The sequence below is a fragment of the Lissotriton vulgaris genome, chromosome 1_1 (genome assembly GCF_964263255.1).
Source record: "Lissotriton vulgaris chromosome 1_1, aLisVul1.2, whole genome shotgun sequence".
Lineage (NCBI taxonomy): Eukaryota > Metazoa > Chordata > Amphibia > Caudata > Salamandridae > Lissotriton > Lissotriton vulgaris.
The window spans coordinates 1031161202-1031185331 of NC_141685.1; positions in this window are offsets into that span (position 1 = coordinate 1031161202).

Genomic DNA, 24130 nt, shown 5'->3' on the forward strand with positions numbered 1-24130 from the left:
ATTTAGTGTCCATAGTTCTGTTTGTGCAGATTTGTCCCTGCAACAGTAGTAGAATGGATTGTCCTCCTATCCAAACCAAAAGTAAAGTAGTATCTTATTCTTTCTTGGTGGTCATTCACCTTTTTATTGTTGGCAATTGTCAAAGCATAAACATTTAGAATACTTGAAAAGACATTATGGACAATCCCAGAGGACTGCACTCAGTGCATAGAGCTATTGCTGACTAGAATGGGAGTCCAATGGAAATGCCAAATGTGCAATCTTAGTTAGCTACACAGACAGACTAATAAGAATAATCTAGTAATACTACACGGAGTCATAGTCGAGGCAGGATAAGAATTTAGATCCTGTCTACAAGAAGATCAAAGACGATTTAGAAAAAAATCGAATGAGGAACGCGAGGAAAAAATAAGTACTCTATATTAAAATTAAAACTTACTGGGGCCAGCAAAGGAGCCCTCGCCTGCCCGGTCCTGGCCTGCATCGTCAACAGCACCCTCCTCCTCCTCCTGTGTCCTCCTCTTGCCCCTGGGGGAAGCTGATGTACAACATGAAAGAAAGAAAAACAGAAAACATGGATGATATTTGTCAACCAAATCAAACATTTCCAAAGAACTAACAAAATATTTTTGCGAAATAGCAAATAGACAACTACTCCACGGGATATATTATTGACCAATCTCATGTGGTCGACTACGTTATTACTTTAGTATTGCTTGATTTGCGGACCGTCGAATTGGAAATTACCTTATGTAACTCACTAAACAAAGTACTAAAAAGGTTTGCCTAGGATTGGCAGGCAGCGGTCCGCAGCACGCGAAGTGACAGCCAAAGTCCATCGTGATTGAAGATCAGCGACAACACTAAAGTTTCCTAGTACATTAACCAGTCATTAAAATACTCAAACTATCAATCCACCACCACTATTTCTTCTTATCGCCATGTGTACAAAGGAAGGACTGGACTTGAGTCTGTAGGGGCTGATTTAGAAGCCCCTTGCGGCTCTTTTGCTCCATTGTTGCGTGACTTTTGTGACGCAGCGACAGCACAAAAGAGGCGCAATGGTGTGGCGTATATTAACAACGTGACGCATATGGGAGATGCATCACGTTGTAAAGCCCTGCGCCAATAAGGGGACGTTCCGGCGCAAGGGAGGGCGTTCCTGCTCAGGAACGCATCCTAAAAGTGGCTGAGGGAAATCTACAAGATTTCAATCAGTCACTTTGAGGACAATGATGCGTGACTCAAACCCTGCGCCTGCTTGAAGCAGACGTACGGCTTGACGCAGCATTTGGGAGATAGGGCACCCCAGAGCATTGATGGAGCTGCACCATCGTTGCGACGCAACTCCAGCAATGCGCCGCCTTTACGGCACAGATGCGTAATGCTTTGGTGACGTTTTGGGCCCATGGTGCGCAGCATTGTAAATACGGCGCACCATGGGTGATGGTGGCGTGACGCACAATTACTGGCGCATCCCTGCTACTTTGCTGGGATGCGCCGGTAATTAAAAATATGAACCTTAGTGTGTAGCATTACGCAGTTCTTTAAACTACACTCATACATAATTTCACAGGCCAATGAAATGAACACAAAATCTAAAACAAATAAGCATAGTAGTAACACTACTGAGAAGAAGGAGAGCAGTGTACCTAAAATGCACAGAAGATTTTGAAATATAATTTACCTACAATGTAATGAGCAGCATTATTGCTCTTGGTAAAAAACAAAAATTTGCAATATAATAACACAGCAGGAGAAAACATAGTAGTAAAGAAATACTACTCACCAAGCCCGGGGATCTCAAGGCCAAGGAGGTCGAGCAGATCTCGCTCACGGGTCAGGACATCCGTCCAGTGGTGGGTGGCCTGGTTGTAGGTGCGCCAGACCCGAGAGTGGTGGTAAATGGCCTGGCACACCTTCTCCCACCGCTTCCGGCGCTGCCGGACCCCGTACCCGGCACTGATCTTGCCGCCTCCCATGATGGTCCTGGGGAGGCGGCGCTGAACATAAAAAATGAGTTGGCCCACCTCCTCCGGGGTAAAGATCTCCCTGGGTACGACCTCCTCCCCCCTCAAACGCCCGCACGGGAGCCGGACACGGGGTGCGGGACCCTTCCCCTTCTCGGGATGCTTCCCGGCTCCCTTCACCATGGTCTGGGCGGAAAGGAATAAAGAAAATAGAATAGGGAAGAGAAGAAAAGAAAAGAGTTTAAAAAAGTAGTTTAAAATTAACAAAAAGTAGCAGTAAACACAAAAATATAGGGCTAGAAAAATAGAGGGATAGATAATAAGTAAAATAGATTAAAAAAAACTACAAACAAGCAAAGGATGGCAGAGATTTAGAGAGGATACAAAGACCATGCCCAGAACCATACCAATGAATGAGAAACAAGATGGCCGCGCCCGTTCACGACCGCGCGGGTAAGTTCGCGCGAGATTTTCCTTGCGAACACGCGCGAAACTGTACTGGCAAGCCGCAGACTTTGCGAGATTACACTTCGCGCCCGGAAACGGAAATACGTCAGGCAAACAAGATGGCCGCGCCCTTGAACGACCGCGAGGGTAACTTCGCGCCTTGCGCTACGAGCGGCTCGCAAAAACGCACAAAACCTTGCCAACTAACACGCCGCAAAAAAACAAATTGCATATTCGCACGAATTTGCGGCTTCCGAATTCGATCTCGCGAGTGTTCGCTCCCCGCAAATCCCACGAAATTGCAGTAAAACGTGTTTTGCAAAACTGAAAGCACTCGGCAGGTGCAAGAGTTCAAACTCATCATTAGTAACAATTCCCTGTAGTGCTTCCTGACTGGGGCCCCTCCAGAATTCAGTTGCTAGTTGCAACAATTGTATGACCCTGCTCTGACCCTCACAGCAGGCTCATAGAATAGCTACAAGTAGGCCACAAAGGTCCTGGGAAAAAAATGCACTGCAACAGAAAGCAAATTACAGATAAGGAAGCAGGTGCCAGACTGGAATTTTAAAACAGAGACACATTAATAAACTAACCCCAAATTAATTCATGTCAGTTGAAGCAGGGCTGGTGTGCTTGCTTTCCCCCCCCATAATCTACAGTGATGATGAACCAGAGGGTGGCATTGATGTAACAGAGGGTTGCAGTGGTGAAACAGAGGGTGCTGGGAACCTGTGATGATGAACCAGACGTAGAAACAACATAATCGCGACCGTTGCGTGCCGAAATGTAAGTTCGCAATTGCGAACTGGTACGAAACCCTCGCAAACTGGCAGAAATCCTTGCGAACACAAAAAAAAAAAAATCCGCAAATTCGCTAGAATTCGCGGATTTTGCGGATTGCGAGTTCGCAAATCCGCAAAATTCGCGAACGCGAGATTCGCAAAATTTGCCCATACTTACTGTCCATGTATAGTACAGCCAAGTTGGGGGCAAAAAACGGCCCCCATAGAAGTACCTTTGATTTGGCCATAGTATTGACCATCAAACAAGAAATAATTCTTGGATAGACAAATTTCAAGGAGTTGTAAAAAGAATATGGTGGGTATGCGATTAGGTCTGGGACGTCTGTTAAGGATGTCTTGAATAACCAGCATGGAATCATTCTGTGGTATGTTGGTATATAATGACTCGACGTCCAGAGTACATAGTACACTGGACGTGGAATCAAAAGGGCATTCCTCTATCAAATTGATCATATGCATACTGTCCCGTATAAAACATTGGGTAGCAGGCACAAAATCCCTAATGAAATAATCCACAAAGAGACCCAGAGGTTCTAAAGCTGATCCGCATCCTGACACGATTGGCCGGCCAGGGGGATGCTAGGTGTTCTTATGCACTTTCGGTAGCGTGTAAATAACCGGGGTGCGTGGAGATTTAGCATTCAGAAAGAGATGTTCTTTTTTACTGAGAAAACCAGAGTCTAGCCCTTCCTTGGTGACCAACTGTATCAGTTTCTGTATCTCTACAATGGGATTTTTTGGGAGTTTGACATAATGTGCAGGATTGTTTAGTTGTCAGAGAATTTCTGTCTTATATGTGTAAAGATTTTGCTAAACAATTCCCCCACCCTTATCTGCAGACTTAATAATAAGTGCAGAGTTAGATTTAAGGCTCAATATTGCTCTTTTTTCATCCAACGATATATTATAGGGGACGAAGGAATGGCGTTTCTCCAAAATGGAGAGGTCCTTCAGGACAAGTTTTTCGAATGTTAAGATTTCTGGAGGCACCATACTGCCAATGGGTGAAAAGGTGGAAGGTGGTCGAAAAGGAGTGTTAGATATTGTCAATGGCTTAGGATGGAGTAGGAAAAAGGCATGTAATCTAAGTTTCCTAAAGAACCGTAATAGTTCAGTTTGGACATCCGAGTAATTCGGACGTACAGTCGGGACAAAAGAAAGGCCCTTACTGAGTAGTGACAATTCACTAGTGGAAAGAGAATGTTGTGTGAGGTTGAAAATAAGCAAGGAGTTGGGATTTGCTGGATCAATGGGGGTAGGCATGTTGTTGGCAGGAAAAGCGAGCTGAAGATCTACCATTGGTAATGCTGGCGTCTGGTACTGCGTTCGCCTGGTTGATACAGCCAACTTTGCAGGTCAGCATTATTTTTAAAATTCTTTTCCCCCCACGCTGCTCCCCGGGCTAACCTTTGGCGCACTGCTCCACCCCTTAAATGCCACAGCAGCCACCACTGTATTGGTCTCCCCTAAGGTAGGCCCTGGGCATCCCATGGGCAGGATACAGTGTACTTAAGAAGTGGGACACATACTTTTATATTTTACACGTCTTGATAATGAAATACTCTTAAATAGATTTTTCACTACTGCAAGGCCTATCCTTCTCATAGGATAACATTGGGATTGTCTTATTACATTTTATAAGTGTAAGTTCTAATTGAGAAGTGATGGGACCCCCAAACTTGGTGTCTCTGGAATCACAATTTAAAAACACAACTTATTGTGGAGTTGGATTTTAAATTGCAATTCTAAAAATGCCACTTTTCTTACAGCAACATTTTAGTACCTTCTACTTGTCTCTGGAATACACGTCTGGAGTGGGCGACAAGTGGCTTTGTTGCTTCACTCTAGGTAGCCCTTACAAAGGAAGGGTAGGTAGGACTGAGTGGCCATCTGCATCCTGATGGGTCATCCCATGCAGGATGGGGGGACTGAAAGGGCTGTGCCCTGTCCTTTTCAGAAAGGGTTTCATACCCCCTTGTAGTGAGTCTGGAGCCAGGGCAGGAAAGAAAGGGAGTTGTGCACTTCAAAAGCATATTTTTGATGTTTCCCCACTTCAAAGGCTCAACTGGGTATAAGTACTGGACCTATGACACCACCAACTCAGAACACTTCTGGAATTGAGGACATTCTACCAGGAAGAAGGACTGCTGTGCTGCTAGAGAGACTGCCACTTTGCTGAACTACTTTGCTGTGTTAGCCTGCTGTCGTCTTTCCTGTGAGTGAGAAAGACTAGACCTGAATCTCTATATCCTATAACCTAAGTATCTCAAGGGACTTGTTGGCTTGTCACCTGCTTTCTGAAGTCTCAGGGATATCAAGGACTTCTCTCTTCAACTTGCAACCAGCACCAGGACTCTGTTGTGAGTTCTCCTCTGCCAATCCAGTCCCTTGGAAATGAGTTTTAAAGTGCTTCATTTGAAAAAACCCATGCATCGACAATGTTGTGCCAATCGGATCCGGCACATTTCCCTCTACGCTTTCTAACTGCTGCACGAACCGTGGACTCCGCATTGCCGACTGCATGATGCATTGTCGCCAGATTCTGACACATCTCTGACTGCGTGGCTCGGTGCTGACACATGTGTTCATGCTGCTCACATCTCCTATAGCCCAGTGGACCAATGACAGTGCATCGCCCCGGTGATCTTTGCATCCGGACTCTTGACATATCATCAGCGGTGTGCAGCTTGGAACCGGCGCATAGCTTACATCTGCAAGATCGACAATGAAGCATTGCCTCTTTTACACCCTGCATCGCCCTTAATGGTGACTCATCCAAGGTACTGTTCAGCAGACCATACTGGTCCCTGTATCTGACCCATGCTCCATCGTGGTTGGGCTGAACTCCTGGATTTGACCCAGTCAAGAGTGACCAGATAGCCCCGGTTGGCGCTGTTTGAGTCTAAGCTCTACAAAAAAGTTTATTCTTTAAAATATTGTGATGTGGAGTCCTTTTGTGGTGTTTCTACTTTATCGCTGTTTTAAGTATTGCACACATACTTTACACTATGCCTCTTAAGTTACGCCTGACTGCTCGGTGCCAAGTTATCAAAGGGTGAGTACTGGTTAGTTTAAAGTGTGTTACTGACTTACCCTGATTATGATTGCTGTCCCTGCTTGGACAGGGTGCATACCTCTGCCAACAAAAACCCAATTCCTAGCAACTTACTACATCAGATTATACTGTCTCAGTGCAGTCAGAAGTATATTTTGATAGTAATAGCTTTTAAACATGAATTCAGAAAACTCATTCTTCCCTCCACCCTCATAACAATGCCAGTAGTGAACTAAGAGGCAAGTCAGTTTTTATGTGCACTCTTTTGGTGGCTGGGGTTCCTATTATATATGAACATCATAGTTTATTAAATCAAACACAAGAGAAAAGTGTTGTACAGCACATATCCTGAAGTCATGTATTTTGAGGTCCTTGCATATGGTAAGGAAGAAACAGGAGGAAAAGTAAAATAAAACAATTGCCTAGGATCACACTGTCTGGTTAAGTGGCGAAGCCAGGATTAATCCCAAGTTTTTGGTTTCACATTGTGCAATTCAGACACTAGGGGCGTCATTTATGAGGCTGTGCGCCACTTTTACGCCACCGGTGCGTCACTTTTTTTGACGTACCAGTGGCGTAAAAAATACGCCTTGTTGCGCCATATTTACAAAGTGACGCATCTAGGTAGATGTGTCACTTTGTAAACGCCTGCGCCACATCATACCTGCGCCAGGTATAATGTATGCAAGGGGGGGCGTATTGACGCAAGAAAGGGTCATGGAAGTGACGCAGTTAAATCTATGAGATTTCACTGCGCCACTTCTAGGACTCAAATGCGTCAAAATCTTACGCCTGCCTCACAGGAGGCGTAAGACTGACGCAACCCCTTTCACATGGGGCTTGCCAAATGTGAAAGGACACATTGCTGGAGTTGCGTCACTTTTGTGACACACTCCAGCAATGCGTCACTTTTGCGCCTACTGATACGTCAGAAATACTGACGTATCTGTAACTCCTTGCGACATGATGCGTCATACTGTAAATATGACGCAAAATTGCTTTAAATTATATAGTTATCTTTAACTATCATGTAAGCATAACATTTCTACTTATTATGCCGACTCTATTGGGCCATGAAGTGCAAAAACCAAACACTGAAAAAAAGGGTTCAGTACAACATTTTAATCATTAAATCATTTCTCATTCATGTCTTCAGAGACAGAAGCCGCCCAGCAGAGCAGACGCGCGTTAGAAACCGGCTCTGCACTTTGTCAATCCTTCGTGATGACTCAATAAATCACCGGATGTTACACGAGCAGCCACATAGGAATTACCAACTTATCGTGGCTTTAATTATTATAACGGAGACATCACCAGAGCTATTATTGAGAATTGGCCTCTCTAATTTATTCTTCCCCTACTATAGACCTTTTCATTCACATGTATATAGATCACTTGATGTCACGATGTCACATTTATCTCACATTATGTCACTTTGCTCACCAAACTGAATTGTTGCGCCGTTTTTGTAAATTTTATTGCATATTGAAAATTGTCAGTCGATAAGAAAAAAGAAAAAAGAGAAAATCATGAATGAGAAATGATTTAATGATTAAAATGTTGTACTGAACCCTTTTTTTCAGTGTTTGGTTTTTGCACTTCATGGCCCAATAGAGTCGGCATAATAAGTAGAAATGTTATGCTTACATGATAGTTAAAGATAACTATATAATTTAAAGCAATTTTGGTTGTACCCGAGGAGCCATTGTTGAAACTATTACTGTATTGCCCAGGTTCTGAGGGATACTGGGTTACCCCATAAGGAATTCTCGTAAATATGACGCATCATTGGTGTCGCAAGGAGGGCACAGTGAAAAGTGACGCATCGCTATTTTCACGCAGCGATGCGTCACTTTTCACAAATGAGGCCCTAGATGTATAAGGTCTGCTTCCCATACACCGAACTTGCCACAATCCCCCTCTGCAGCCCCCAACCAACCTGCTGGCATCAATGCGGTTCTTAATCATGTAGGAAGGTGGATACCTGACTATGGTTACCCCAGATTTTTTGCCTAGTGTTTAGCTGGTTATCGACTTAGTTGGCCTGGGATCCTGCTAATCAGGGCCCCAGGCTATCTGCTCTCTCTGTAAAATGGACTCCACTTTAGGTACATCTCCAATTGGATATTGGGTTACCTTATGAGCCCCTATACAGTGTACTATAGGTACCCAGGGCATAGGTGCATCCAAGGCCTACCAGGGGCTGCGGCATGTATTATGCCACCCCTGGCTGGCCATCCAAACTGACACAACTGGCTGATCACTCAGCTGGGGCAAGGACGTGTAATCACCCCTTGCTTAGATATAGTATACCTATATCTAACCCAGTATCGAGACACAAATACACCTATAAGTCACTCTTATGGCAGGCCTTAACAATCCTGGAGGCAGAGTGCTTGGTTTTATGTGAGATGGTGCTCTAGCATGAGCTGAGCCTGTCTGCAGCTTTCGGAACCTTGTCCTTATAGCTGTTCTAGGATATTGCCATACCATATACTCTTAAGTGCATTATGAACCTCACGGGTAAATGCTAACTCTGGTTTGGCTTTATCAAAACATGTCGAGTAAGGTGTCATACGTTTTGGAATACTACCCCCTCGCCAGTTCTGGCAACGGGGGTAGCATTCCACCCTTCTAGAGGGAGAAGACATGTTGCTCCTACTAATCCGGGTTAAAGTTAACCAGAGCCTTAGCATCACAAAATGGATGCTGCTGCCACAGACACCAGTCTGACCTCCTGCTGCTGGGAGTCCTTCCAGCGAGGGAGGCTTGGACAATAGGTTTCCTGTCTTGGGAGGTGCTAGCACCACCCCAGACAGGCTCTTGTGTATTGGGGCAGGGAGGGCTGAAAGAAATGAGACTCTGCATGGGGCACACAAGGTGTCCCATGCATAGTCCAGTTCAAACCGGTGCTGGGGCTTCCCCTTTATTTCGAAACTGGACAAAGGGAAAGGGGTGTATCCACTCCCTACCCTGGTCCCACCCATAGGAGGGACCTAGCAGGTAATCCAGCCCCTAGATTTGGTATATAGGTAGGAGCTGAGTCACAAGACTTTAGATTTATCCTGACTGAAAATTGAAATGAAACTCTGGACCTTCGACATTCTACCTGAAGATAGAAGACTGAAGAATCTCCCTTGTGGTCAAGGAGTGACCACCCTGTGCAAACAGGCAACATCCAGCGATCAACGGCTTGCTTTGCCGACGCTCCCGCTAGAGCCCGAGCACATAGAGCCTGACAAGAACTGGACTTCCAGACTTCCAACACCCCGATCCACAGTCCCAGCAGAGCTGAGACCCGTGGAGGCGACGAGAGACATGGGACCAGCCATCTTGAAAAGTCTGCGACTTGCTTTTTGTGCAGCACTCGAGGCACCCTCGAAGCTGTGCATTGGGGATTGAGAAGCCCCAGCCCCGAGCATCATTTGCACTGAAGATCAGCCCTGCACCCTCCACGAGTTCTGCGTGGGGCCCTTCTGCATTTTCCTGCTCGACCCGTCTGTCCAGTCACTTGCCCGTTGGCTAGTGGCCATCTTGATGACGAATCTTTGAATTTCTACCACTGATCTGGTTGCTCCAGACTGCCCTTGCTTCCCTCAAAAGAAGCAGCCCATCAGACCTTGCTGGTCTGATTAGGAAGCCAACTTCATTTCCTGCGTGGGTTGCCTTTGTCAAGGCTTGTTGGCTCCAATCCAGAAGCCGACACCGCCAACAGCGTGAGCCTTTGTGGGACAGTCCGTGCCTGACTCCTGGTTGTCGTCGATGCCTCCTGGTCCACGTGGCTGCAGAGACAAGCTTCACAACATCACCCGATTGCTTCGCGACATCTCCTGGTTCCTTCCTGGTTCCTTCCTGGTCAATGGCTAGTGACCCAGACTCTGTCCCCTCTGCTTTCAGGTCCTCTTCATCCTCGACCCGCCCTTGGATCCAACCGGACACTTCTCTCCTGGTCGCCTGCAGCATCTTTCTTCAAGGCTCCATAGGATTCAGCGACGAAACCCGACACACTTTGACACCTATGCATCCGCTTCTTGTGGGTGAGGTAACACGAGTACTCTAGTTCTCCTGTGGGTATTGACTATCCAACTGTCTAGGTTTCAAGTAACTTTCATCGAGTCCAGTCAGAAGTGCCCTAAAAGAACTAGTTTCCATCTTTTACGTTCCCATTCATTCTCTATGGTAACTTGCGTGTGTGTTTAGACACTGCACACGCATCCCCTGGGCCTCCTTCTTCCTAACTCTTGGTAGTTCAGCGTAGCCCCAGCAATTCCCTAGGCCCTAGGCCTATTCACTTTCCGAGTAGTGGTCCTTATACCACTATTTTAGTATATGGTTTAGCGTGCCCCTAGGGACCTACTGTGTTTTGTGCAACTTATTGTATTTTAATTAAGTATCTTGTATTGTGCTTGTGCCTCTGACCTCATAAAGAGTTCAGAGGGATTGTCTAGAAATAAATAACATATATATTTTATATATATCCTGTGTGGTGTCCTTTAATTTGGTATTAACATCTTCGCTGCGGCGGTTATTCCGCCGCAGCGCTAATGGGGCAGGGGGGCCACGCGGCGTGCACATGCTGGTGATGGAACCGCTCTGTCACCAGCCGCGGTTGAGCTGTGATGATGACGGAGCGGTTCTGTCATGGCCCCGTCTGCCTAATGGAACGCCCAGTGAGGTTCCGTGACAATTGTAAGTGGTGTTTTCGACTCGCTCGAATATGGTTGAGTCTGGTATCTATGAACCGCAAATGACGAGTTTAGTGGGTGTACGCGTTTTCGCTGTGCTAACCTACACCGTTCGTCTGCTCCGTGGGTTTCTTCATCTGAACCCACGGGTTCCATTTTAGATACAGCATCCATTTTGTTTCTTGCCCTCAAGTAGCCAGCGAACGGACACTGTCCGCTTCGTGACCCTGGGATTCCCAAACTCTTGTGGAAGACACGTGTTCCTTTGAGGGTGTCTTTTATGACGAAGGGGATGACACTGCAGGGCAGATGGCCCCGCTCGAGGCTCATCTTGCCGTGCCGGTCTATTGTTTCAGTTGCGCATTCATTTGGCACAGCTCCTTTGATCCCTGCAACAGTGTTTCCGATAGCACCTCCTTACACTCTTTTTAATCTGTTGACTATCTTTGTCTTCCTCTGCACCTGTTTCTGACTTCTTCCTTAACTCGTTTACAGCCGGAATGGAATGCACTAATGGTGGGAAGATGTACTTTTACAGTTGGGAACCGGCGATGCTACTGTAATTATGTTCCGGGACCCTGAGTACATGAAAGCGACCCCCTATGAAATTTACTGTGGGAACTGGGTTGTAACCTTTTGTTTGCTATGTTGTCTTATGACGAAAAACTGTATAAAAAGAGCGATCCACAGATACAATTTGAAGCAGTCTCTCAGAACCTACATGCTATGTACTTCTTGTGACTTCTGTGTTCCCTGCAGTAAATAAACCTCGAATCTTTGACGCCGAAGGAAGTGTCCCGTGTCTCTGTCATTTGTATGCCGGAACAGGTAACCCACGAAGGTTTCAGGTGTTGTCCCCTGGCACCGCTGGGTCTTAGGAAAACCCAGTCCTTCAGTTGGTGCCCAACGTGGGGCGGCATCAGCGGTACCGGTCCAAAGCCCGACGATTGTGAGGAACTTCGTGTGAAATCTCCGAGGGAAGGTGCACCCCGCTTCATCGATCCTGTTGTCGAAATAAGTGGCCCGAAGACCTTTCCCGCGAAGATCCCCGCCTCCTGACGGCTGCGACGGACTGCTGCCCTGACTGTCGACCTGTTTTGGCGCCCGGCGTAGACCTTGGTACAGCGAGACGATTGACGGGCCTTCCTGGTGACGCCATTGTCCTTTGAGTTAAGTATTTGTGGGTCGCTCCCAGAGTTCTTAGTTGTTGTGGGTGCTTAGTTGTTGCATGGTTCCATTGCATTTGTGGTTCTTCGTATTTTGCTCTTCGTTGTTCTATTTGACGTCTGCAGTCGCCAAAAACCGAGGGTTTTTGCATTTTTGCGCGTAATTTGATAACCCTTGAAGTTTGTGAAACTCGGTTAGTGTGCACGATGCCTGGCCGTAGTACTTTGTTTAGTTGCTTTAAAAGTTGTGGTGCGGATTCCCGATTGGAGAATTCATGTCCGATACCTCCAGTTGGAACTCCAATCTATGAATTATATAGTCGCCATGGTGTGGGTCCTATCACATTTAATGATTGTTGGGTTCGTTATACTAAAGATGACGGTGTCCTTAGTTGGCCACCTCATGGTAGTTTCGAAACTGCAATTTTAGATAATCCTGAAGCAAAATTGTTTCAAAAGAAAGCAAGGCCGGCCATGTTTGATTCCTTTCGGTTATGGCGTAAAGAAGCCAAGCAGAAAGAAATCAAACAGCTTAAACGTAATAAGAGAGAAGGTATTGTTACGACAATGAGAAACGCAGAGCAGTTTCAGCGAGATAAAGACGAGAAGGAAAAGGACGTTTTTGATAGATTACAACGTATGACAGTGGATAAGTGTTATCCCGTTTTACCGACGGGTACTGATAAGAAGGGAGAGGAAGCAGTAGAGGACCCTTTGTTGTCCTATCTACTGAAGTCACCACCTCCATATGCACAGGATACCACGGTCCCTGTGGTTCCCCCTGCTCCTCAACCTGCTGTTCCGGCAGCTGTTATTCAGCCTGTCGCTGGTCCTGTCCTTGCGAATCCTTCTGTCCCTATTCCTCTACCTGCTACTGTCCCTACTGCTCCACCGTCTATACCTTCTCAAGCTGTTGTTCCCGCCACTTCTGCTCTTGTGGCTTCTCCTACTACTCCTATTGCTCCTGTATTTAGCTCTCATGTTGTTGCTCCTGTACTTTTCTCTTCTTCTCCGTCTGTTCGAAGACGCATTCCTAATGTTGTTGCTAATCTTTATTCTCCTTTTGGTCCGCTTCTTGGGTCCGATGATTCTGATGTTCCCCAGCGACGAAGTCAGCTTCCTGGTGGTAGGGAACGTGATACATTAATAAAAATGGCGCGTCATTGGATTAGGTATCCCCTTAAAAATTCTCCGCGCATAATTGTTGAAACTTTCTCTCAATTTAATGAGCCAACACAGAGATTTGTGTTTGACGAAATGTGCAAATTCCTACGTGAAGCGATATCAAATGATGAGGTAAATGATGTACCGGTCAACGTGACTGAACTTCAGCTTCAGTTTTCGAGTGGTATGATTGTGGGTAGCAATGTTCAACGTGCTATAGAACATCTTCTATCTTTTCGTCCCACTGTGATACCTCGAGCATTGTTTAAAGATGAATCTGAGGAATGGATGTCGATGCATTGTCAGTATCCCATGCGTGAAGTTCCCCCAGTGTGGATGCCAGGTAACCCTGGTGCTAACCCCCCGATCCTGCCACACTTCCAGAGAGTGTGGATCCACCTTCCATGGAAGCGATCGTAAGTTTTGCAGGTTAAGCAGACTTTGCCCGACCCTCGCAAAAATCCTGCAGGCTACTATAAAGAATTGTCTCAGTTAGTGGATGCTACAATAATGAATCTTGCCGACATCGACATGTTGTTCGGCAATGTCGTACCGCAACCGGTATGGGCGAAAATACGTCACGAAGATCATGCAGCTGAGTTAGGTGGTGATTGGGCGGCACTTACGGCAGCTGACGGTTTGCAGGTTGGTGGGGCTAAGCCTGAGCAGTTAATTACGGCTTTGCCTCAGAGAATAATTACATTGATGAAGACACTTATGCCAGCAATGAAAGTTAACTGGGATAAACTGTCCGCTTGTAAGCAAAAGAAGGACGAGAGTGTCTCCGATTTCTTTACGAGATTCGAGGAGGCATTCATCGACCATAGTGGTCAAGATATGAGCACTGAGGGAGGTCAGAGATTGTTTGTGGATAAATTTGTATCGAATTTGTTGCCTGAACTTAGCAACAAATTGAAAAATTCAGAGAGTTTGTGGGCTGTTTCTACCTCTGCTCAGATATTGGCCACGGCTCAATATTATGAAAATAGAGAGAAGGAGGAAAATGATTGTGTAGATAAAAAGACGAAAGACCTCAAAACTAAAGTTTTGTTACAACAAGCGTATCCTCCGCGCCGAAATCAAAATGATTCTCAACAGCGGAATAGATCGCAATCGCAGTCCGCTAGGTCGCAGTCGCGAAATGATTCTTCTTCGCAGAGACCCATGCTTGGGTACAATCAATGTGCCTATTGTAGAGGTGAGGGTCATTTGAAATTTGATTGTCCGGTTCTGCGCGATCGAAATAATGGCAATTCACCTAGAGGAGGTCGTAGTGGTCCTCAACAGGCTTCGCGAGGTAGAGGCCGTGGTGTTACTCAGAATCAAAATGAGCGTTCTAATAACTCCTCTGATTCCAATAATTGTTTTGATCGGCGTGGTTCGTCGTCAGGTAGATCTGCGCAGTACCATGTGGACGATTTTTATATTGAGCAGGGTATCGATGATGGTAACTACTAGGACAGCCACAGACGAAGGGAGGGAGTAGTATCTGTTCCGGTTGATCAGAGAGGGCCTTACGTCGCAGTTGCCACATCGGGCGTAGTTGAGCCTTTTCTGTTGGACACTGGTGCAGCGAAAAGTTCTATTATGCATTCGAAACTCCCTGGCGCACCTTTGTCTGGCTTAACAAATGTTTCCGTTGGATTCTCTGGCGCCCCTGTTAGCAATCCGGTTTCTAGTCCTTTGCCCCTTACAATTGGGCCTCATGAGCTGAAAGCTCCTTTGATTTTGACCACTGGCTGTGGTGAAAATCTTTTGGGCCTGGATTTGCTGAAACGATTGTATGCGACTTTGTATTGTTCTCCTGCGGGAGTGGAGCTTACATTGGGTGAGAGAGTAATCTCTCCTATATACTTGTCCATTGATAAGCTCCCACCGGAATTGAGTTCTCTTCCTGTATCTTTGTGGGCAACAGGTCCCAATGACGTGGGCCTGCTTGACATCTCCCCGTATGTTGTCCAATTGAAATCAAATGTGCGATTACCACGTATTCCCCAGTATCGTATCTCCCTTGATGGTGAGAGAGCGTTGTTGGCGATCATCTACAACTTGGTCGAGAAAGGTGTTATCAAGGAGACTCGGGGAAAAGTGTGTAATAGTCCTGTGTTACCCATTCTGAAACGCACGGATCCAACCAAGCCTCCTGTTTATCGTTTTGTCATTGATTTACGGGAGGTGAACAAAATTGTGATTCCTCAGTTCCCTGTGGTGCCTGATATTACAGCTTTACTGACTCTGATTCCAGCATCTGCTTCTTGGTTCTCAGTGATCGATCTAAAGAATGCTTTCTTTAGCATTCCGATTGCTGAGGAAAGCAGAGATCTATTTGGTTTCTCGTTAGGTGGTCGCAGCTTTAGGTTTAAACGTGCTCCTCAGGGCTACTGTGAGAGTCCATCTATATACAGCCAAGCCCTGAAGAGTCAACTTGATGCGTTTGTGTTACCGGCTGGTGCGGCCTTGATCCAATATGTCGATGACTTATTGGTGGCTGCGGACACACGAGAGATTTGCAAAACTGCTACGGTGTCTCTGTTACAGCATCTCTGTGACTTACATCACAAGGTGTCACCTTCTAAACTGCAATATTGTTGCCAAGAAGTAACCTATCTAGGTCACTTATTGTCAAAGGAGGGAAGAAGGTTGACCCCAGAAAGAATGGCAGCGATCGCTCGAATGACTGTGCCAACAACTCAGAGAGATGTGCGTGCCTTTCTAGGTATCACGTCATACTGCAGGCAATGGATTCCAAATGTTTCATTGCTAGCGAAACCATTGGTAGCTCTTACGTGCAAGGATGTTCCAACTCCTTTGCCATGGACAGAAGAGTGTCAGAAAAGTTTTTCTGAATTGCGTGATGCATTGTGTTCGGCTCCTGTGTTAGGTACTCCTGACTACAGTAAGCCGTTTACACTATACGTTCACGAGAGAGAAGGTTGTGCGTTGAGTGTTTTGACGCAACAATTTGGCGGTAAGCAGCGTCCATGTGCATATTTTTCCTCGACCTTGGACCCAGTAGCTAGAGCGTTGCCGAGTTGTCTAAGAGCGACAGCGGCAGCTGCAGTGTCCATCCGACAATCTGCAGGATTGGTCATGGATAATATGCTTATGGTGATGGTTCCGCATGCAGTTGACACTCTCTTGAATCGTACAAAAACCCAACACTTGACGAGTGCAAGGTTGTCCGGTTACGAGTTGACGCTGTTGGCAAGTCACATTCAAATAAAGCGCTGCAATGTTTTAAACCCGGCGACGTTGTTGCCAATCAATATGGAATCAGACGAGGTACCACCACATGATTGTTATTTGCGAACTGAGGAGGAAACGAAGGGTCGTGTCGACCTAAAAAACACTCCATTGAAGGATCCCGATGGTACTTTGTATGTGGATGGTTCGTGTTTTAAGTTGCCGAATGGTGATGTAACGACTGCGTATGCTGTGGTAACGTTGAGTACGGTTGTGGAAACCGCGAGATTGAATCAGAATTCTGCTCAGGCGGCAGAATTAATTGCATTGACGAGAGCGTGTGTTTTGTCGAAAGGGAAGCGGGTGAATGTGTTTACCGATAGCCAACATGCTTTTGGCGTTGCACATAGTTTTGGTCGATTGTGGCGAGAGAGAGGCTTTATGACATTGCATGGTACAAAGATCCTACACGGACAGCTCGTGAACGATCTTTTGGAAGCACTTACATTGCCCAAGCAGGTGGCGATTATTAAATGCAGTGCGCACCGTAAGGTGACGGATGATGTTGGTCATGGCAATGCGTTTGCTGATGAGATTGCTAAGGAGACTGCGAGAAATCTTGCAACTAGAATGTATGTGACGAGTTCGGTAAGGTGGCCTGCAGAAACTGGTATGTGTGAGGATACTGTTGAAAGTGTGAAAACGATTCAGAATGAGGCCACAGAAACTGAAAAGACCAAGTGGAAGGAGAGCACAGGAAAGTTGGATGTGAATGGATGTTGGATTGATTTGTCGGAGAATCAAAGATGGATGTTGCCGGATGCATATGTGCTAGCCATTGTGACTATGGCACACGGCTTGTCACATATTAGTGCGAAAGGTATCTGTAAGTTGTTGTCCCCTGTATGGAAGAATGATGGTATCGCTAAGTGTGCTGAGAGAGTGGTTAAGAATTGCATGGTATGTATGATGTACAATCCTGGCAAGGGCACTCCTACACCCCCTGGCCATTTTGCTCCTCCTACGTGTCCCTTTGAAGTAATCCAGTTGGACTTCATCCATATGGAGCGATGTAATAACCTGAAGTATGTTTTAGTTGTGGTTTGTGCATTTTCTCGATGGATCGAAGCCTATCCTCTCAAAGATAATACTGCCCTGTCCACAGCGAAAGTCTTACTGAAGGAATACTTTCCTCGGTATGGAATGCCGCGGATTGTATGGTCTGATAACGGAAGTGAGTTTGTGGGGAGTGTGATGAAGAGTGTGTGTAAGGGCCTTGGAATTTCGCAAAAATTCCACAGCGCCAATCATCCCCAGTCAGCAGGTTTGGTTGAGGGGTACAACGGTACTCTAAAACTAAAACTCGCAAAGATTCAGGCTACGACTGGTTTGTCGTGGCCCGATGCTTTGCCTCTGGCTCTTCTGTCGACTAGGGCGACTGTACACTCTCGAGTAGGGCTCAGCCCATATGAGATTGTGTTCGGCCGTCCTGCAAATATTTGGGGGGTTCCAAGACCCAGCTCATTTACAAATCTTGAATATCCAATGCTAATTGATTACCTTCATGATCTGACTGCTAAACTGAGGTTAATTCATCAACAGGTCTTTGAAGCACTGCCGGCGCAGACGGAGGGTCCAGGCCACCAGCTCCAACCCGGAGACTGGGTGGTTACTAGGAATTTTGGCCGGAAGCGAAACCTCGAGCCGAGGTTCATCGGACCCTTCCAGGTACTCCTCGCCACGAGAACTGCTGTTCGTTTGGAGGGCCGCAAACATTGGGTGCACGCCACCCACACCAAAAAGGTACCGATACCTTTACCAGCGGACTCGTGGGTGAGGACAGGCATTGCCGCATCTGAAACTGAAGCTTTGCCGAACTTTGTGCCATTCAGTGACGCTCAGCCTGTGGGAGATACTTCAGTGCATCCGGATAACACTGTTAAACCTTTGTCATTGGAGAATTCAAGATCTGAACTATCGTCTGATCGACAGGACTCTGTTTCATCATCTGATCAATTGTTTGAAGAACAGACTCGTCCTGGAAGAAGCAGATATTTTCTTTGTTCTAATACCAGAGACTAATAAAGTATTTTTGTTTTTTTTTTCCCTTTTTGAAATCCACGTCACCCCCATTATCATTTTGAATATTTTTGAACAACTGTGGTTTCTATTAATTTCTGAGTTCTTTTCCATATGTGTGTTTTTCCACAGCTAGGAGATTTTGTATATATTGTTTAATTAAAAGAACCTTACATCCGGGTGGACCGTAGGGCCGTGCGGGTACTTTCTTCTGGTTAGTAGGTTTCTGACACTAGGTCGGAGGCCGTCGATTCCTAGGAACTCCTGGGGATTGACAATTGCTACACAGAACGAAGTGTGTCAAGAAAGTTGCGGACGGTTTTAGAGGATGCCATTCTCAAAGTTGTCGGAAGTGGAGAAGACTCAAGTACAAAGATTCGAATTGCATAGGATTGTACGTACTAAATGCTTTATGTTTCAGGTGTTCCTATTGTTCCTGATTGTTTCCTTGTTATTGGTGGGTGGAGTATATTATGGAATACAATCGTTATTGCCTTCTGCTTCACCTACCCTTTCCTATGAACCTAAACCTACTTCCACTGTTTCTCCTCATTCCTTTCATATCCTACCCCAACACGAGCAGGTTAGACGTGCGGAATTCATTAACAATTCCTTCATTCAGCTCCTTCACCAGCATCAGTTGGTGATGAACATTACCAACTGTTGGGTGTGTGGGTTAATGCCACATACCACGGATAGGGGAATTCCGTACTTGGTCCTTCCTTACAGTTCCCAGGGTTCAGCTCGAGCATTCCAAACAATGTTCCGTAGCGCACTAGATTCCTACCCCCATCGAGAGCCACGCGCTGCAGATCATGGTCCTGGCCCGTACCACAAGCCTTTGGCAAGAGCGATTGCTGATTTAGATAGGGATATCTTCGACGCATCGCTTATCCCAGAGGAAGAGGTGCGAGCCTACCGAGACCTGAGTGAGGCTGAGTATTGCATGTCAGTGGGTGATCGGCAGCTTAAAAGCTCGTCTCCGATCTGGATCGTACCCCATCTCGGTAGTTTCTGTCTGAAAGGCCTAGGCCGAAGCCCGCGAGCTCAGCTATGGAGGAGTGCTTGTACTGAAACATATGTTTTGCCGTCAGCCTCTTCCCCTGTTCTTTTGACTGCCAAGGGTACTTACTTTGTTTGCTATGACCGCGCATATACATGGTTGCCTCGTGACTTTTCAGGCACATGTTATATTGCAAATTTGTTGCCGCCGACTTTCACTGTTGGGTCGGATTATCACAAGACCAGAGTTGTGAGAGGCGTGATTAGCGAAGAGGACACTGCCGGTCAAGAAGCAGGAGACTTCTTTAAGGGTTTCTTGCCGTTTTGGGGACCTATGATCAATAGTAGGAACCTGAGACAGTTGACTCGAGTGGTGGAATCGACTGCTAATATCACTGCGAGCGCCCTTGGTAACATTACAGCAGAGCTTCAGGCTGACAGGCTTATGACGTTACAAAACCGTATGGTTTTAGACGTTGTCCTTGCAGATAGAGGTGGAGTATGTAAGGTGATCCATTCGAGTTGCTGCATTTTCATTCCTGATAACGCTCCAACTGTTTATCAAGCCATCTCGAAGTTGCATAAGATCTCTGAGTCCATACACGTGGACGTAGGGGATTGGACGCTACTAGGGTGGTTTTGGGGCCTGATGTCGACGTGGGGTTGGAAAATTCTGATGATCATTGGGGTTGTTGTAGCATTTCTGTTCACGTGTTGTCTTTGTGTACAGTGTGGTCCTGCCTTATGTGGCCTCTGTGCTACAACGTGTATAAGACGGCCACCTGTTACCAAGGAAGCACTGATGGATAGAATGTTGTTGCAGCAACATCTGGATGGTCTGATGAATATCGAGATCGATTCCTATATCGACTAGTGCTTGCCTACATGAGGGCAAAAGGAGCGTCTGAGGTTCCGTGACAATTGTAAGTGGTGTTTTCGACTCGCTCGAATATGGTCGATGGAACCGCTCTGTCACCAGCCGCGGTTGAGCTGTGATGATGACGGAGCGGTTCTGTCATGGCCCCGTCTGCCCCGTCTGCCTAATGGAACGCCCAGTGAGGTTCCGTGACAATTGTAAGTGGTGTTTTCGACTCGCTCGAATATGGTTGAGTCTGGTATCTATGAACCGCAAATGACGAGTTTAGTGGGTGTACGCGTTTTCGCTGTGCTAACCTAAACCGTTCGTCTGCTCCGTGGGTTTCTTCATCTGAACCCACGGGTTCCATTTTAGATACAGCATCCATTTTGTTTCTTGCCCTCAAGTAGCCAGCGAACGGACACTGTCCGCTTCGTGACCCTGGGATTCCCAAACTCTTGTGGAAGACACGTGTTCCTTTGAGGGTGTCTTTTATGACGAAGGGGATGACACTGCAGGGCAGATGGCCCCGCTCGAGGCTCATCTTGCCTTGCCGGTCTATTGTTTCAGTTGCGCATTCATTAGGCACGGCTCCTTTGATCCCTGCAACAGTGTTTCCGATAGCACCTCCTTACACTCTTTTTAATCTGTTGACTATCTTTGTCTTCCTCTGCACCTGTTTCTGACTTCTTCCTTAACTCGTTTACAGCCGGAATGGAATGCACTAATGGTGGGAAGATGTACTTTTACAGTTGGGAACCGGCGATGCTACTGTAATTATGTTCCGGGACCCTGAGTACATGAAAGCGACCCCCTATGAAATTTACTGTGGGAACTGGGTTGTAACCTTTTGTTTGCTATGTTGTCTTATGACGAAAAACTGTATAAAAAGAGCGATCCACAGATACAATTTGAAGCAGTCTCTCAGAACCTACATGCTATGTACTTCTTGTGACTTCTGTGTTCCCTGCAGTAAATAAACCTCGAATCTTTGACGCCGAAGGAAGTGTCCCGTGTCTCTGTCATTTGTACGCCGGAACAGGTAACCCACGAAGGTTTCAGGTGTTGTCCCCTGGCACCGCTGGGTCTTAGGAAAACCCAGTCCTTCACCAGCGCAGGCGCGGAATCTTCGCCGCGCAGGCTCGGCGAGCGGGCCATGACGGAACCGCTCCGTCATCAGCACAGCTCTACCGCGGCTAATGACGGAGCGGTTCCGTCATCAGCACGGAAAGGGTTAAAGGGGTTACATATGGTAAAACAGCTGGCTTCACATGCCCTCTTGAGTTTAGCCTAAGACTGCTTTGTCCATGCTACCCCTAGGATAGCTGATCTATAACGTTGACTTTACAACCATCACCATAAGGGTTGTTTGGACTGGTGCAAGGTGCTCACTAGAATAGTGAACATCATATACCAGGCCAATGTTATATACAGAGATTACTCTTCTTCTTCTTGCTCCCTCGTGCTTGCCAGCACGAGAGATCTCTTTGGTGGTTCTGGAATCCTGTCCTTCAGTCGTGAGGATTCCTTGCACGTCACATTGGACGTTGGCTTCCTCACGACTTGACGGCTCTGGTTGTGGGTGCTTGAATTTGGAAATTGAATATAAAATAAACCCTCAAGCTTCAACCTACGCAAGTTTCCTGCCTCTTCATTCAACATATTTGGCGACGATCGGGATTTTCTCCAAACTTGGTCACACAAGTTAGTAAAACCTCAGCCCTTCTTGATGACAGTGGATGGTGGAATATGCGAGCTCTTGTTAAGATCTCTCCACTTCAAGCCCATGTCATCAAGGAACATGCCACTTCAGATTCTGAGCATTGTGATTGGTTTGACTTTCTTTACTCCCAACCACATTCCTCCAATCCTGTTACTGAAACTTCCACGCCCTCTGTGGCCACCGCTCCTGTTCATTCTCCTCTTTGCCCTGATACTCACCCCTCCACTTCCGCTTTGCCACAGTCCTCTGTTTCCGAGGAGATTCCCCTACCACATGATTCGACTTCTCAAGAAACTTCTGTAGTGGCAACGAAAAGGGCGTTTCGTTTGAAACAGTTATCCTGCAGATTGAGAGACTATGTTTTAGAATAATTTTGCTTAACCCAGTACTTACTCATGTTTGTTTTTGCTATTTCTCATGTTTGTTTTAGTATGTTTGCTTTGTTTCCCTTCTTAGTGGGGAAGATGTTATATACAGAGATTACTCTTCTTCCTCTTGCTCCCTCGTGCTTGCCAGCACGAGAGATCTCTTTGGTGGTTCTGGAATCCTGTCCTTCAGTCGTGAGGATTCCTTGCACGTCACATTGGACGTTGGCTTCCTCACGACTGGACGGCTCTGGTTGTGGGTGCTTGAATTTGGAAATTGAATATAAAATAAACCCTCAAGCTTCAACCTACGCAAGTTTCCTGCCTCTTCATTCAACAGCCAACTTCTCACAGATCACACCCCAGACCAAACAATGTGGCCCCTGGGAAAATGTTTGCGAGTACCCATGCTCCAGAGGATGTGTCGGAGTGTTTCTGTCGATGATGCAGTCTCAAATGGACACCCTGCCCATTCCAGCTAAATGGTGCATTGCAGATGTTATTCTAAGATGCAGCCTCGCTTGTAAGGGTCTCATTCTGAAACCTGCATTTTTATGATGACTTCACCCGGGAAATACCGAGAACCCAGGGGGAGGTATCCAGCGGATGCAGTACTACCGCATCAGTTCTGCATGTTAAAATTGGGAGCATTATGCGAATACCGATTTCTTTCCACATTCTGATGTATATTATATGTTTTCCCTCACACAAACTCCACCAGCTTTCAGCTGGTAAAATCATGTATAGAATGCCCAGTGGTTGATGTAATGCCCGCATATCCTTGAATCCCGATTCATCCAACCTCTATTTGCCCCTGAATGAGGATTCTTCCAGCGTGAGAATAAGGCCCAGGTGGAGTACAGTTGCAGACTCTGGAAATGAACCAGATATTTTGCCTCTTTCAGGCTTGAACTGAATTTGAAGTACTGCTTAGGTGAGTAGTCTATGCGAGTGCTGGAGTAGTTTTCCATTCTGTGCCCCCTGCTTGTGGAGGGCGGACATTCCAGTGACTGCCACTCCCTGTGGTGGGCGGGCCAAGACTTATGCAACATTACACTGGAAGGCTTAACTCTGTGTGCTTTCTAGCCACCAATCAAAAACTTCCAGGGAAATGTTAGTAGTCTATTCCAGGTGTAAATTACTTCTACTTATATGTGTAAAATGCTCTGGCTTGTTCAGTCACCCCTTCCCTTGAGTAGATGAGTAAATTACACCTTGTTTAAAATGTTCATGTGAATGTATGTGATTTACAAAAATAAGAGACATAAGTTCTGAGCCAAGAACTCGCCAGGGCCAAGGAGACTAAAGTGGATAATTAGACTTAATATTTGGGGCAACTCCTTCCTGGTGTAAACTGTCCACTTTTTACAATACAGGGAAAATATGGATTTTGTGTAAGTCAGTGACTTTAGAGTGTGCTTTTACTGACGTGTGTGTAACTTGCATACTTTGTCTTTCGAATGACTTATGGGCATCTTCGTGAGCATGTTAGAGGAATGGTGAGGAAAATGTGATGCCAGTGCGGTGAACCATATATATATATATATATATATGTATACACACACACACACACGCACACACGCACCCACGCACGCACGCACGCACGCACGCACACACACACACACACTACAT